Source organism: Bubalus bubalis, chromosome 5, assembly GCF_019923935.1.
Source record: "Bubalus bubalis isolate 160015118507 breed Murrah chromosome 5, NDDB_SH_1, whole genome shotgun sequence".
Lineage (NCBI taxonomy): Eukaryota > Metazoa > Chordata > Mammalia > Artiodactyla > Bovidae > Bubalus > Bubalus bubalis.
The window spans coordinates 69,370,428-69,387,964 of NC_059161.1; positions in this window are offsets into that span (position 1 = coordinate 69,370,428).

Sequence of the window (17,537 nt, forward strand, 5' to 3'; positions counted from 1 at the left end):
GCCACACACTTGGCTTCTCTAGTCTTCAGTCCCCGCTGTACTCCTCCACTGTGGAGCCTGCTTAGACCTAATGCTTCCTTTACTCCAGTCTGTTGATGAGACTTGAAGCTACATCCTCACTGCCCTCCCAGTGGCTCTGGGATTTGTTCTTGGTTTTCCTGCATGAATTCTAAGAGGTTTCTGTAGCTGTTCGACCTCTGGATTGGCTGCTTACACTTGGCTCATGTATTTTAATCTTCTGGCCCTGTCTACCTTCCATGTTCCCCATGCTATCTTCTCTTTGATTCTTTCACCTTAGAATCCCTGTGGGGATTCCCTGGTGGCTCAGTGGTAAAGAATCTGCCTGCCAATGCAGAGGATGCAGGAGATGTGGGTTTGATTCCTGAATGTGGGCAGATTCTCTGGAGAAGGCAACAGTGACCCACTCCAGTACTCTTGCTTGGGAAATCCCATGGACAGAGGAGCCTGGTGGGCTACAGTCCATGGAGTTAGAGTTGGACATGACTGATCAACTAAACAACAATTATGTTCACTACTTTTTACACCTTTATTACTCTTTAATTATATGTTCTTATACCATAGTCCGCAAACTAACTTTCAATGCAGAAAGTTCACTTCTTCACAGCACAGTTTGTTTCCCCAGTCAATATCCGCCCTCACTTTCTATAAGCCATCTTGACACTTGTGCACAAAGCCAGGATCTCTCTGCTCTGGCCATAATGAAACGTCAAAGAGAACAAGTCTAAATTATTCTTGCCTATCAGTAAGAGGCACTGCATTTTTCATTTGACAAAATGGAAACAGGTTTCATACCAGAGCAAAGTGCATGTTCCGCATACTTTTAGTCCCCTACATTCCAACAAGTTCCATTCTGAAGACATGTTCCTAAGTCCAATTGGCTTATAAGTCTGACAAAGTTAGCCTAGGTACCCAACTAACACAACCGGCCATAAAGTACTGTAGGTTTATAATACTTTTCACACAAATAATACATTAAAAAAATGAAGAAAAAATTTAAATTAGTTAATTAATTTTGGTTGCTTTGGGTCTTCGTTGCTGCACGTGGGCTTTCTCTAGTTGCAGTGAGCAGGGTCTACTCTTCATTGTGGTACACAGGCTTCTCATTGCGGTGGCTTCTCTTGCTGTGGAGCACAGGCTCTAGGCACACGAGCTTCAGGAGTTGCAGCTCGCAGACTCAGTAGTTGCGGCTCCCAGGCTCTAGAGCAGGCTCTAGGCATTCAGATTTCAGTAGTGCAAGCATGTGGGCTCAATATTTGTGGCTTGCAGGCTCTTGAGCACAGGCTCAGTATTTGTGGTGCACAGGCTTAGTTGTTCCGTGGCCTGTGGGATCTTCCTGGACTAGAGATCGACCCCATGTCTCTTGCCCTGGCAGGTGGAATCCTTTCCACTGGACCACCAGGGAAGTCCCAGGGATATTTCTTTAGAAACAATATTGTTACCATCTGTAAGTGAGGGATAAACTGATAATAGAACCACTAGTAGGGAATAGGGTAGTAACACCTACAGAGGCCTACCTAGGCCATTGATGTACATATGTGTCATCTTTCCCCCTCATCACATCAATGGCAAGATCACTTGGTGACCGCCTATCTTGCTATACCACACAGTGAACACGGATTCCCTATTGAAAGCCTGCTAGAATTTTTTAAGTTCAAAGACAGAGGTACCAGGTAGCTGTGTGCATGCTTAACCCAAATACAATTAGAAATCCAACTCCACTAAAAAAGTAATCTCTTTTAAGCAAAACTAATACAATTATGTAAAGTTTAAAAATAAAATTAAAAAAAAATAAAATGTTCCTTAAAGAGACAACAGTCCTAAAATTTTTTAAACAATATTTTATACAGATATACAACTATTTGCTGTAAGTGTGATTCATACACTATTTTTTCTTAGATGGAGATATTAGGACCTGATCTCTATTAGGTTATAGTTGACTTTTTTTTTCTATATATGATTTCTTTGAGTTATTTGGGTGAATTATTTGTAAAGGAGATTTTTGGTAAACATTCCTGAAACAATAAAAATTCCATGTTTGATCATAACTTTGTACACTTTAAAAATCTTACTGTTTTATTTGTCAGTTATACCTCAGTAAAGCTGGGGGTGGGGGGAGATATGGAACTTTAAAAAAATTCTATGTTTGAAATACCACCCAAAATATCAACAATATCTGTAAAATAAAATCATTAAAGGTAATCGTTAGGAGGTAAGTCCAAAAGGTACCAAGTGTCATGTACTATTATACTGGTAGTTTTTAGAGCAGCAAAATACGTGTGGCTCAAATCTGGCCAGTCCCATGGTTTTGTAATAAATGAGGTCTGATCAGGACTCAGCCATGCCCTGCATACTGCCTCCTTGCTACAATGGCACAACTGAGTGGATGCAACAGAAACTGCATGATACTCAACCCCCCAAATATTTACGGTCTGGCCTGTTACAGAAGAATTTGCTGAGTCCTGCTCTAGAAAAAAAATGCTAATGCTCTGGCCAAAAAAGAGGCCAATTGCTTTTGTGTGCTTCAGAAAAAAATTAAAGTAACAAAATGAAGCAAAATAGCTGTTTAGTAATCACCAAAGCCAAATCAGATTGAAGGACTATGAAGTGTAGATATGGTAGTTGAGCTTTATAGCTATACAAGGTCTCCAGTAATCTCACTAATTAATAGTTTTAGTTGATATTTGTTGTGTTCCTTGCATGTTCCAGGTAGTCTGGTAGCCACTTTACATACATCATTTCTAGTTTTCAAAATAACCTTTCATGGAGGTACTGGACATGTCTATTTCACAGACAAGGATGCTGAAATAAAAATAACTTACTGAAGGCCACGCAGATCTAACTCCAAACCTTGCATTTCAGGCACTCCTTAGCATTAAAGAAAGCTTACTGGGGACAGAGTCAACATCACAAATCTCTCCATTAGTACTGAGAAAATGCTAATATAGAAACTGGTATAAACAAGTACTTCTGGAGAGATCTAGTTAAAAAGCAGCAGTATAGTATTCCTGTCACCCTCCCTTGTGAAACCAGCTGAAAAATGAGACGCCAAATGATACACAATAAATAAAATAAGCACAACTCCACATCATAATTCATGAGAAAAAGACGCCCACTGCAATGAAACTTGATTTATATCTAGGTAGAACATTAAGAAGATGTTGTCAAAAAGTCCATGATTTATTGCTCTGTTAATTTGTTTTCTTCAGATCTTTGCAAAGATGGGGCTCATCTCTTCATGATCTAATCAACTGAGAATATCAGTCTACAGGGCTTGCTTAAATTAGCACAAATGCCTTATTAAACCCCATAAGAAATAAGCTAGTTTATCTCATCAGATTGTCATAATTCCCTTCCATGTTCAGCTCTTCCTAACTTTTCTCTCCTTAAATCCTCAGCTTGGGCTGTTTTCAGCAAATTTTTTTTTTTCGTGGTGCCCTCAATTCTTTTTATTTTTAATATTTAAATGTGTAAAGGGAACCCTCTTACACTGTTGGTGGGAATGCAAACTAGTGCAGCCACTATGGAGAACAGTGTGGAGATTCCTTAAAAAACTGGAAATAGAACTGCCATATGACCCAGCAATCCCACTGCTGGGCATACACACCGAGGAAACCAGACTTGAAAGAGACACGTGTACCCCAATGTTCATTGCAGCACTGTTTATAATAGCCAGAAAGCAACCTAGATGTCCATCAACAGACAAACAGATAAGAAAACTGTGGTACATATACACAATGGAATATTACTCAGCCATTAAAAAGAATACATTTGAATCAGTTCTAATGAGGTGGATGAAACCAGAGCCTATTATACAGAGTGAAGTAAGCCAGAAAGAAAAACACCAATACAGTATAGTAATGCATATATATGGAATTTAGAAAGATGCTAACGATAACTCTGTATGTGAGACAGCAAAAGAGACACAGATGTATACAACAGTCTTTTGGACTCTGCGGGAGAGGGAGAGGGTGGGATGATTTGGGAGAATGGCATTGAAACATGTATATTATCATATGTGAAATGAATCGCCAGTCCAGGTTTGATGCATGATACAGGATTCTTGGGGCTGGTGCACTGGGATGACCCAGAGGGATCGTATGGGGAGGGAGGTGGAAAGGGGGTTCAGGATGGGGAACACATGTACACCCATGGTGGATTCATGTTGATGTATGGCAAAACTAATACAATATGGTAAAGTAATTAGCCTCCAATTAAAATAAATAAATTTATATTTAAAAAAACAACAAAAAAATAACTGTGTAAATGTTTTAGTCCAAAGATTTTTCAAGACACTAATTCTTTGCCTCCATTTCTTTTCTTTGATAAGGATTTTAACAAGAAAATGTGCATAGAGTAAGTTGTCTCTACTTAAAATAACTTTTGTTTCCCTAAATTTAAATAATACAAAAATCATAGACTTCATCAATTTCATTCTGTTTTAGCAAAGAATATAAATCTATACAATTAAAAATAAGCTCCATAAAAATATTTCTTCTACAAGTCAAGATATTGCAAATAACACTATGGACTTTCAGAATTAACTTTTACAGTGCAATTCAGCAGATGATCTTGCCTCCTACTTTGCTTCATATTAAAACAAGAGGCAATAGGAATAAACCACTGCTTTCATGCCCTTTATTACAATTTTTTGTGTTATATGACAATCACTGCATTGTCAAGTTTCTGGTACTCTGGTCAAATGGACCACTTGCTGATGTCCTTCTTTTTCACAAGAAGTGCTTCATTGAGATGCAACTTACATGTAGTAAAATGCATAAATGCTCTATGGATTTAGATATAGAACAATTCCATCATCCTAGAAATTTTTCTCCTGCCCCCTTTCCAAACACTTTATCCCCACACCTTGAGGCAACAACTGTTCTGATTTCTATCATCACAGATTAATTTTGTATGTGCTAAAACTTCATGTAAATGAAATTATGCAGTGTGTATTCTTCAGTATCTGACTTACTTAGCTCAACATGTCTATGCAATGTATCCATAAACATTACAGATGTTTATACTGCCTGTTAAGCAGCTCATTTATTTTTATTGAATAAATATTGCATAAATTGTTTATCCATTCTCCTCATGATGAGAAACTGTGCTATCATTCATAAAGCTAATAGGAATATTCTTGTGAGTCCTTTTGTGAACATGTGCATGTGAAATTGCCATGTGATGGGAAGGTATTTGTTTAATTTTATTAGAAACTGGCACACAGATTGCCAAAGTGATTATGTCATGATGGCTCTTCTTTAAACATATCCTAACTTTCTCAGCTATGCTTCCTTAAATGTACTCTGTCACTTCCTGGAATGTCTTTCCAGTGCTTGTGAGTTGAATCCAACCATCCTTTTGGGTGAAATTCATTAGCCTCATCTTCCATAAGGTTTTTCTACCCTAGCTCCTGTCTTAAATGGCCAAAATGCATTTTTTAAAAATCTGCTTTAGGCTTTCTAAGCATTTTTTGTTACTACTCCTTAGGATCTTTTTCACTCATCTTTTTGTATATTACATCCTATGAAAGACAGATTGTACTATGTACTGTTTCATCCCTCAGGCCTAGCTCACAGACAATGCCAAGCATACAGCAAGTACAGACTGAAGATTTGTTGAATGAATAAATGGCTTTATATATACAATATCTCTTCCTAAAAGAAATCATGTTCTACTAATTTCTGTAATACCTAAAATTCCTGGCATTAAAATAAATGAACAAATATCTGATGTGTGCTTAAAACAATTTATTAAAATACATGGAAATTATAATTAAATTAGATTTGGTGGATATGCAAAGTAATCAGTAGATTTACATTTTATCACGATTCTAATAATCTAACTTTCTCATTTGATTGAAAAGCAACCTTTTTGTTATCAGGTTAAAGTGGAAGCATATAAGTGTTCTTCCCTAAATTTATTTCAAATCAGAACTGATTTCATATACTGTTTTCATAATACACATACATGCAAATGTATTCATAGAGAGTCTTAAATATTAATCAAGAGCACTTGAGCATTTGGTTGTTCCAACTGACTCTCATGTAAAGGGAAATTTAATTTTTTGAAAAGGCTGCTATATTGCAACTCAATTATTTCCTAGGATATAGCTGTATTAACATTCTTAATTTTAAATTGCCAGGGATTGTATTAAATGACAACAATAAAATTAATGTATAATTGGGTGAAGGCTTCTAGCTTTTAAAATAAAATATTTCAAGATAATCTTATAGGGTTATTTAAACTCATAAAGTGAGCACTTACTTTAGAAGGAAGAAGAAAAAAAGTAAAACGATCTGAAATGTTCCATTATCAAGAATATCCATTCACCTCTTGAACTCAGGGGAATACTTCAGGGCTCTGCTAGATAAAACTGGTTATTAGATGTCTTCTGATATTTTATCTGCTCTTCCAACACTTAACTCTTATGAGAAATGTCATAACACAAAATGCATTTTATTGTCAGTGGAAATTTAAGAGGAACTGTGGACATGACACTGAATTCCAATATTTTATTTAACTAGTCTAGGAGAGGATTTTCAAATAAAAAGGTAGAAAAAGAAAAATTTTAAATACATAGCATTTTTTCTTGATGGGAGAAAAATGCAAAACAGCTAAATTTTATCATTGCTTTGATAAAAATAATATCTTAAAATTTTTGAAAAGATGTTTAGTAAAAAGTGGCTTGGAAGAGATTGTGTGCTTGGTCTTATACTTTTAAAAGTATGTGTTCATCATTTAAACCAGGAATCTCCAAACATTTTCTGGAAAGGACCGGATAGTAAAAAATTGTTGCTTTACAGGTCATTTAGTTTCTGCTGCACCTACTCAACTTCACCTTCAAGGCTCAAAAACAGCTATGGGCAACATGAAAACACATGATCATGGCTGTGTTTTCATAAAACTTTATTTACAAAAATATCTACAGGCTATAGTTTGCTGACTTCTGATTTATATAATACAAGAAAAAATCCAATAGGATTTTTTCCTTCAGTTTGAAACAAATTCTATCCATTTTAACATTGTATGACTTTCTAATGATAAACAAGCTTTATTCATACATCATTTAAGACAGATGATTTTACTTTATCTTTTTTATCACTGCATCCCTGATCATTCTAACATCTTGACACCAAGCAATTTTCTTGTGACTAGTCTTTCCAAGCAGCAGTTAGCACTCACCATGGCTCACTTTAAGACTGCCTCTTCTATGTCACTAGAAATTTCCAACCATCTATTTGAGTTTCTTCAGCATTTAAATGATAAACAACATTTCATTTTTTTTTTGTATGTGAATGTGTTGGCATCTTCTAGACAAGTCAAAAGAAAAATGAACATGGTTCTATTCAGAATATTTAACATGTGATATAGGTATATAATGGAGAAGGCAATGGCACCCCACTCCAGTACTCTTGCCTGGAAAATCCCATGGACGGAGGAGCCTGGTGGGCTGCAGTCCATGGGGTTGTGAAGAGTCGGACGTGACTGAGCAACTTCACTTTCACTTTTCACTTTCATGCATTGGAAAAGGAAATGGCAACTCCAGTGTTCTTGCCTGGAGAATCCCAGGGATGGGGGAGCCTGGTGGGCTGCTGTCTATGGGGTCGCACAGGGTCGGACACGACTGAAGTGACTTAGCAGCAGCAGCAGCCCTACATAATTTGGGAAGGAAATGGCAACCCACTCCAGTATTCTTGCCTGGAGAATTCCGTGGACAGAGGAGCCTGGTGGGCTGCCATCTATGCGGTTGTACAGGGTCGGACATGACTGAAGCGACTTAGCAGCAGCATAGATATATAATGGAATGATACTCAGCCATAAAAAACAATGAAACAATGCCATTTTCAGGAACATGGATAGATCTAGAGGTTATCATACTAAGTGAAGTACGCTGGACAGAGAAAGACAAATATCATACAATATCACTTGTATGTGGAATCTAAAAAATGATACAACTGAACTTATTACATTTTTAATAAAATCAGAGCATGCTCTGTAGCAAAGCCTTGCTATTGAAGAGAAACTACTTTAGCAATGCCTTATCTACCTAAGACTCCTGTCTTCCTGTTTCTCCTAAAGGGAGAAATAAAAAGGCTAAGAAACACTTATGAAGTTCACTGCCAGGAACTCAGTCCTACTAAAAGACTGAGGTTTAATTATAAGATAATAAATATATCTTCCTCCTCCATGTTTTATCATCATATCAACAGAGCTCAAGTTTAATAACTATGTGATAGTGTGATAGGGTGAAGAAATGCATACTTGGTCATTCAGATACCAAAATAGATTTCCCAGAAGTATTTGGCCTTCATTCCCAGTTCTTGGCTCACAGTTCACCAAACACTTGGAATTTCCTAAGTGTTGAGAGTAACAAAGTTTCTTAGAGAGTAAATCTTTGAAAGCTCCCATGAATAAAAATTCTGTAACTACGTATGGTGATGGATATTCATTAGAAAACAAAGGAATGATCATACGACTAGCTCAGAAAAATGCAAGCTGAATTGCTGCCACAAGATCTGCCCTGCAAGGAATATTAAAAGAAGTTCCTCAGAGGAAAAGCAAAGGATATATGTCAGAAAAGTCAGGTCTACAAGAGAAAGGAAGAGTGTTAGAGAAGGAATAAATAAAAATTGCTTTCAAGTTTGGGCAATTATGAATAGAGCTGCTCTAAACATCCATGTGCAAATTTCCATGTGGAAATACATTTTTTTATTTTTGGGGGTAAATACCAAGGAGCACAGTTGCTGGATCATTGGTAAGAGAACATTTAGTTTTATAAGAAACCACCAAACTATCTTCTAAAGATCCTGTACCTTGGCATTCCCACCAGTAGGTTAAGCTAAAAAAAAAAAAAAAAATTATTTCTCCTGAGGACAGGACTTAGAAAGAAGAAAAGAATGCATATTTCAAAATAACTACTTTTCCCCTCCAGCTGAAGCAGGATGAGATTTTTCTCCAATCTTCACTGGGAGAATATGGTAGAGCTGTTGGAGATAAAATTCAAAGAAGTATGGGGACTTCCTAAGGCCGCAGTTTTTAACTTCACACTTGTCCGCATGTAGCCTTCAGCAATTCTTCAATTATAGCTCAGATTTTCCTACTGCAGCACTCGTTCCTGTGGGTGTTTCTGCTTCAGTGACTCTCTGTAGCTACCTGTTTCTCCAGTTCGTGGGGCAATGGGTCAATCTTCAGTGTGCTCCGTCTTTCACTTGTTATGGTAGAGTGACAACTTCCAAACTCTTTATACACTGGACCAGAAACTAGTGTCAAAGAAAAACAGTACTGGGTGCTTGTGAGAGGTAGCAAGTCAGATTCTTTCAGCGTCCTGCAGGAGTGGAGAATGACTCTGGTGGTGGTGGTGGTTTAGTTGCTAAGTCATGTCCGACTCTTGTGACCCCATGGACTGCAGCCTGCCAGGCTCCTCTGTTGATGGGATTCTTCAGGCAAGAATATTGGAGTGGGTTGCCATTTCCTCCTCAAGGGGATCTTCCTGACCCAGGAATCGAACCCCAGTCTCCTGCACAGCAGGCAGATTCTTTACCGACTGAGCTACGAGGGAAGCCCAAGAGTGACTCTGGCATGGGACAAACTCAGCTCTAACTGAGGTGAAGGTAACTGAGGTGTTTAAAGGGAGCACAGAGAGAAAACAAAAAAAGAGACTACAGGGAAGTGAAGAAGAACAAAGGGACTGCAGGGGGTAGGAGGAAATGGGAAATTACAGGAGGGAAGTAAGTACAGAATCACTGAAAATGGTTTGGCAAGGTGGATTGGGACCCACACTTTGTGGTTTGGCAGCACTGTGTCTTCTTGAGCAAGCACTCTGCAGGGGAGCTGGGGTCACAGCGAGGAGCGTGACTGGTACAGATGGAAGCCAGGCTAAAGTCTGGTCCAGCCTCTTAGCACTCTGTTGGGGCAAGTCCTTTTTCCTCTTGTGCCATGTGGGAGTTAGCAGGTCATACAGGTTGTCCCTTCCCTTACAGGCATATCTTACTTTATGGCACTTTCCAAATACTGCATTTTTACACACTGAAGGTTTGTGGCAATCCCGTATGGAGCAAGTCTATGGGTGTCATTTTTCCAACAGCAATTGCTCATTTCCTATCTCTGGGTCATGTTTTGGTAATTCTTGCAATATTTCAGACTTTTTCACTATCATGATTGTATTTATTATGGCAATCTGTGACCAGTGATCTTTGATATTGACTCGCTGAAGGCACAGATGATAGTTAGCAACTTTGAGCAATAAAGTAGTTTTTAATTAAGGGATGTACATTTCTTTAGACATAATGTTATTGGGGAAACATAACTTTTATATGCACTGGGAAACCAAAAAATTTGTATGACTCACTTTATTGCGGTATTCTCTTTATCACCATGGTCTGGAACCAAACCCACAATATCTCTGAGATATGCCTGGATATATACATTGGCCAAAAATCTAAAACTAAGTGTGCAGGCTTCCCTGGTGGCTCAGTGGTAAAGAATCCACCTGCCAATGCAGGAGACGTAGGTTCTGTTCCTGATCCAGGAGGATCCCACGTGCTGCGGAGCAACTACACCTGTGTGCTGCAACCAGTGAGCCTGTGCTCTGGAGCCACAGCTACTGAAGTCCACACGCCCTAGAGCCCATGCTCCACAACCAGAAGAGCCACCACCACGAGGGCCTGACCACAGCAAAGAAGACCCAGCACTGCCAAAAATAAAGAAAGAAAGAAATAACATGATCAAACTAAGTGCGCAGTGATTTGACAATTTTCGTTTTAATTCTTGATACCTATTCTTCCCAAAACAACTATGAGTATGAATAATATGAAAATAATATAAATTAGTGATTTTCAGGTCTACTGTATCCTTCTGCATGCATCGTGCTAAGTCACTTTAGTCTGTTAATGTGTTTAAGTGTTTAAATCTGACTCTTTGTGACACTATGGACTATAGCCCACCAGGTTCCTCTGGCCATGGAGTTTTCCAAGAAAGAATACTGGAGTGAGTTGCCATTTTCTTCTCCTAGGTATCTTCCTGACCCAGGGATTGAACCTGTGTCTTTTATGTCTCCTGCGTTGGCAGGTGGGTTCTTTATCACTAGCACCACCTGGGAAGCCCCAGTGTGGTACATACACTGTTTGTTTTGCTTTGTGTTGTTTTTAATTTTTGTTTTTTTAAATTGTGAAAGTATGATAACACATTTACAGGAGACTTGGAAAATAGAGAACAAGGTTGCATATAGTTTCACTATGTATTGCAATTATTTTTCTAAGTAGATAAATTAAGATTTTTAGTTGAAGTTTCAATATCAAACTCTCAAAAATTAATAAAATGAAGAGTCCTTTGGACTGCAAGGAGATCCAACCAGTTCAGTCCTGGGTGTTCATTGGAAGGAATGATGTTGAAGCTGAAACTCTAATACTTTGGCCACCTGATGCAAAGAGCTGACTCATTTGAAAAGACCCGGATGCTGGGAAAGATTGAGGGCAGGAGGAGAAGGGGATGACAGAGGATAAGATGGTTGGATGGCATCACTGATTCAATGAACATGGGTTTGGGTGAACTCCAGCAGTTGGTGACGGACAGGGAGGCCTGGTGTGCTGCGGTCAATGGGGTTGCAAAGAGTCAGACATGACTGAGTGACTGAACTGAACTGAACAGAGAAATAAAAGGATATAGTCCTGGGTTGGAAAGATCCCCTGGAGGAGGGCATGGCAACCCACTCCATTATTCTTGCCTGTAGAATCCCCATGGACTGTAGCCCCCCAGGCTCCTCTGTCCATGGGGTCATGCAGAGTCAGGCATGACTGAAGTGACTTAGCATGCATGCATGCAGAAGGATATAATAGACTTGAAAATCACTGTGAACCAATTCAACATAATTAAGATTTATACAGTTTCCACAAAACTGTAGGATAAAAATTCTATTCAAGTTCCCATAGGCTGTAAACTAAGAGACACTTGATCATACTCAGGGACATAAAACAAGGTGCAAAAATTTCAGTATGTTCGCTATTTATTATGTAACACTCACAGTGGTGTGTAAAAAGTCCTGCAGAATGAAACTCATTTTTGCAACAAAATGCATGAATATTCACACTAAGTGGGATAAATAAACACACACACAACCTCACATCAGCTCAGCTCAGGTTTTACACCCAAATGCATTTTGGTGCCAAACAATGAAAAACCTTCATTTTTGCGGAAAATTTTAGATTTCAAAATTGCAGATGAGGGGTTGTGAATCTTCATTGCCATATACTTTTTCTTTCCTAAACGGAAGTCTTTCAAAATAGATGAAAACCAGTGTGAAACTGTTGCAATGAAAAAGAGAATTTAGGCTAAAGGCTGTGCATAATAACTTGTAACAAGACAGACTTCGTACATCTTTTCCCTTTGAAATTCATTTTTATTGGCGAGTGTGTCTGATACTTGATGGCATGATTTCCTTTGGGAGCTACATAGTGTGTACACACAGGCTGGTTTTTTTTCTTGGATAAGATTTCTTCAAGCGAAACACTTTGTTTCCGTCTCTGTTGTAATTGTCTGCATGCTGGTGCGTGACAATGTCTTGTTCCTGTGCTCCCCTAAGCATGCAGTCTGTCAAGTGCCTTCTTGGCAAGCTCTCTCCTGGGCTGGTATTTTGACAAGTATCTGATATGCTGTAGCTCTCAAAATCCAGTTCTTATTTGGTAAAGGATTTGGAGTGACCACAGGCTTTATGTGTCCCCTCTGCCCCTCCCAACACACTGCTTAGGAAGGTTTGCCGTGACAGCTGGTTTGAAGAGCATTGTATTAAGAGACAGCGCATTTCATCTTTCAGATGCTACCTAAATTTAGTTTGAATGGACTTCCTCTTTCATTTTTTCCTCCAGTGTAAGACTTCCTTCCCAATCAAGATTTATCCATGCATTTATCATCGTCAGGAAAGATGAATGGCAAAATGATCACACAGGGGGATCTTAAAACTCAATGTTTCCATGCTTTTAGATTCGTGTTCTATTCTTCTACTGAAACTTTAATAAAGACTGTCAGTGAGAGTCAGCAGTAAAATTCGGCCTTGGTTCTGGATTTTCTACTTAACAGATGACCATGAACAAGCCATATTGCTGTCTTAGTGTCTCATGTAGTATAAGAGCATGTCATAGGCTGGTGTGAGAATGAAACTGGTTAATGCTTATAAAGTTCTCAGAACAGACCCTGCATATAGTAAGCATTCAATAAATGTTTACTGTTATTAGCAATATGTACCTGGAACTGCCTAGAAAGCTCTCTTTGATATATAAGGCATAAAAAGGAAAAGTAATAAAATATGCATCTCAGGTCATATAACCTCTGAAGTGACTCTCTAACTCCATTTTTCCTATGGTATTATAAATTCATATGTGATTCCAGAACTGATGGAGACTCATAAATTACTTCTCTGTCTGTGCATATACCTAGTGCTCAGCAATTTCTTTTCTCCTGAATCTAAACCAGGATGATTCAGAAGGTGATGCTCCCTCTCTCCTTGAAATGGCCTTCCCCCTTGTAGTTTCAAAATTAATCTTTAGTTATCCTTTTAGACAAAAACTGGCATTTCCTCCATGAAGCCTTCATAGATTATGTATCTCACCTTTAATTCCCTTCCTATATCTCAGTGACTGTTCTTCTCCATTGTTTAATAATTTTCTATATTTCTTTCTCTTCCATCAGCTTCTTAAGGGCAGGAGAGTCTTACTCTTTGTCTTCCTAGTGATTCTTAGAATGCTCGACACAGCACTATAAGCAGGAAAGTTCAGGCTTAGTCATGTTTGACTCTGTGACTTCATGGACTGTAGCCCATCAGGCTCCTCTGTCCATGGAGTTTTCCAGGCAAGAATACTGGAGTGGGTTGCCATTTCCCCATAAAATGAGATAAAGGACACAGGATAAGTAAGTCAAAGAAGTAAAGGATTGAATGAATGAAGCAAACCAACATTTGTCAAAGCAAATTAGCAACAATTTCTTACCATGTTGGTCTCATTTTATATACATTGTGTACCTAACTTAAAAATATTTTGAAATAGCTGAGAGTATTTAGAATTCAAGTAATTATGCCTGATCAGCAATGAATTAGACCAAACCTTCTCACCTATCTCTTTCTTTCTTTTCACAAATAAGAGTACTTCATACAACAAAATAAATTAGGAAAATATACTTTCTCAATGCCTCAACAAATAGAGTGGGTCATACTGACAAATATTACAACAAAAAAAGGTAAAGAAAAGACATTTGAAAATTTCATTCAGAAATTCCAAGAAACCGGATCATAAGGAAGCATGACACCTATCTTCTTTAAGCTAAAAATTAGCTCTCTAATGATATGATATCCCCTTACTGTAATCTGAACTATAAACTTTTACTGATATAACGAATTCTTGATCATCTACCATTCTATCCCCCCATTTTATTTACTTGGCTATACCAGGCAGCATATGAGATCTTAATTCCCTGACTAGGGGTCAAACCCATGCCCCCTGCAGTAGAAGCTCGGAGTCTTAAACACTGGATCACCAGGGAAGTCACCCTACCGCTCAATTTTAGATCTAAATCTATTTGGCCATTGCGTCCAGTACTCCTTGTCTTAATTGCTAAATTCTCCTAAGAAAAGTGGTTTGCAATGTTAGCTCTACATTAGAAACACCTAGGAGCTGAAAAACCAATGCTGCTTTTCTCCAGAGACTGTGATTTTAATAAATCTGTAGTGAGGCTGGTAATCAGGAGTTTGAAAACTCCTCATGTGATTTTAATGCATCACACCAGGGTTGAGAACCACTGCCCAAGATAATGGTTTATGTCTTTTAGGTCTGTTTAACTCAGTCTTACCCTTAACAAGAGCCTAGGCTTTCCACCTAACTGTACATCTTAAAGAACTTTGATCCTTTTTGGCACTTTGGGATAGGAGAACCTGTTAAGACAGTGGTTCTTTACATTTTAACAATACATTAGTGCTCTTTGTGCTCTAATAGTAGTATTCTGTCCTTATTACTTATATTGAAATTTTGTGGGCCTTGGACCTTGTAGATGAGGACAAAAGCCTACAGATGGCAGAGCAACAAGAAAAAAGGACACTGGTGGCCCAATTACTGTGCAGTTTGTACTGTTCTGTGAGAGAGACATAGAATTCAATCTTTATCAAGGCACTGTCAACATGGGTTTCTATTCCAAGCAGTCACAGCAACACCTTAGCAAATACAACTGATCATCATAAAATGTCAATTTCATGGGATGTTCCTATAGCACGTTTCAATTTTTCAGACATTTTCCAGGGTATCACTTGATCTTCCCAAAAAAAGTCCATCAGGTCACTGGAGCAGATATTACTATCCTGATGTTATAGATGAGAAAAAACAAGGCTCAAAGCATCTTTGGACTTATTAAAAGAGGATGGTTAGAAAGCTGCAGACCTGGAATTGCCGCTTAGGTTTTCTGAGTTGTGTGCTAACACTCTTTCTACCACACCACCCTGCAGTGGAATAAACTCTGATTACACCCATGACAGCTGCATCTTGCACGTTGGATCAAGCATTTTAAAAATGGAGACAACAAATGTTCTCAAAAAACCATTCTGACTTTTAATAAAAAGGATATTTAAAGCTGGAGAACATGAGGGCAAAGGTCATGTTTGCCACAACTCATGTGTCCCTTGGCACCGAGTCCTCTGCCCTGTGAGTCACGTCAGAGAAAAGAAACATAGGAAAATACAGAATCATCTCAGGGATGAAATGAGCACCAGAAGTGATGTGTCACAGATAAGGCAGACTACGAATGAATAGAATAAAAACATGTGCCATGAAATTAAACCACAACCAGCTGCAGGACTTAAAGATATTAGAATTCTTTTCAATGGTAATATTATACTAAAGGAATTGAATGATTGAGACCTAAAAGAAAGGTTACAGCTGTCTGTGAATTTAGTCATTTCCTGTTTCTGTATACAATATGTTGTTGTTCAGTCGCTAAGTCATGTCCAGCTCTTTTGTGGCCCAATGGGCTGTAGCCTGTCAGACTCCTCTGTCTTGCCTGGGACTTTTCCAGCCAAGAATACTGGGGTGGGTTGCCATTTCCTACTCTGGGGATCTTCCTGACCAAAGGTCAAACCTGTGCATGCTTCATTGACAGGCAGGTTCTTATCACTGAGCCACCAGGGAAGCCCTGTATACAACCTACTCTAATTTAAAAAGAGAAAGGAGAGATAAAAATGAACTACTGTTGAATGGGACTTAATCTTTGCAACACATATCATTTCTTATTTACTTGAATTTCTGTGAGGTATCAGGTGTAGTTTGATGCTCTGAAAACAAAATTCTTGTTTCAACAACTGCAGAAGTAAAAGTTCCCATACCATTTCCACTTAAACTTCTCAACCTATATCCAAACCTGTGCTCAGGGATAAATTAATGGCTGGGTTTCTGCTCCTTAAACCTCAACACCAGTTGCTAAGACTGCCAATAAGGTAGCTATTGCAAGATCAATTTAGGGGATGAAGGCATTGGTCTATAAGAAATTGAATTGAGAACAATTCATTTTACACAATATTTATCCATCAAGTGGTATAATTCAATCTTTATCAAGTCATGACAAAAGTGAAAAAAAATGTTTGAATTCCCTCCGGAATAGAAATCTATTCCTTACTCATCTACATATTTTTAAACGTGAACACTTTTTAAATTGGAATATTGCTGATGAGTACATTGAAAACCACTTTAGGGGGAATCTAAGTATCAATTTTGTAAGCTGTAGATTACAATAGTCAGGTTCTTGTAAAAAATGTATGCAAATAATTCTATCTTGTTTTAATTGACTTTCTAAAATCCTACTTTAAAAAAAAATTCAAAGTTATGAACTCAAGCAATGAGAACTCATACATTTTCACAAATGAGTGTCAAGTTAGTAAAAGGAGAATGGTTTCATGATGAATTAAACACCCAATTTCCACATTCAACGAGTCAGAAATCTTGGAGGTACTGCTGACATTTGCACTTTGTTTCACATCCTTTATATCCAGTCAGTAACTAAGTCATGGCAATCCTTCTTCCCTGTGTGGGTCAGATGGTAAAGAATCTGCCTGCAATGTGGGAGACCCAGGTTCGATCCCTGGGTTGGGAAGATCCCCTGGAGAAGGGAATGGCTACCCACTTCAGTATCCTTGCCAAGACAAAGGAGCCTGGCAGGCTAGTCCACGGGGTCAGAAAGAGTCAGATATGACTGAGTGACTAACACTTCAAAAGCTCTAGGAGCCATCAGTCTGCCATCTGCACTGTTAATACCACAGTCCAAGCCACCACCACTTCAGTACCTGGGCCACTACACTAGATTCTCTACTCTCCACATCTTCTTTTTGTCCTTCCCTCCTCTTTATTCTACCACAGAAGCTATGATGGTGTTTTTGCTTTCAATTTATTTCTTTTATTGAAGGATAATTGCTTTACAAAATTTTGCTGTTTTCTATCAAACTTCAACATGAATCAGCCATAGGTATACATATATCCCCTCCCTTTTGAACCTTC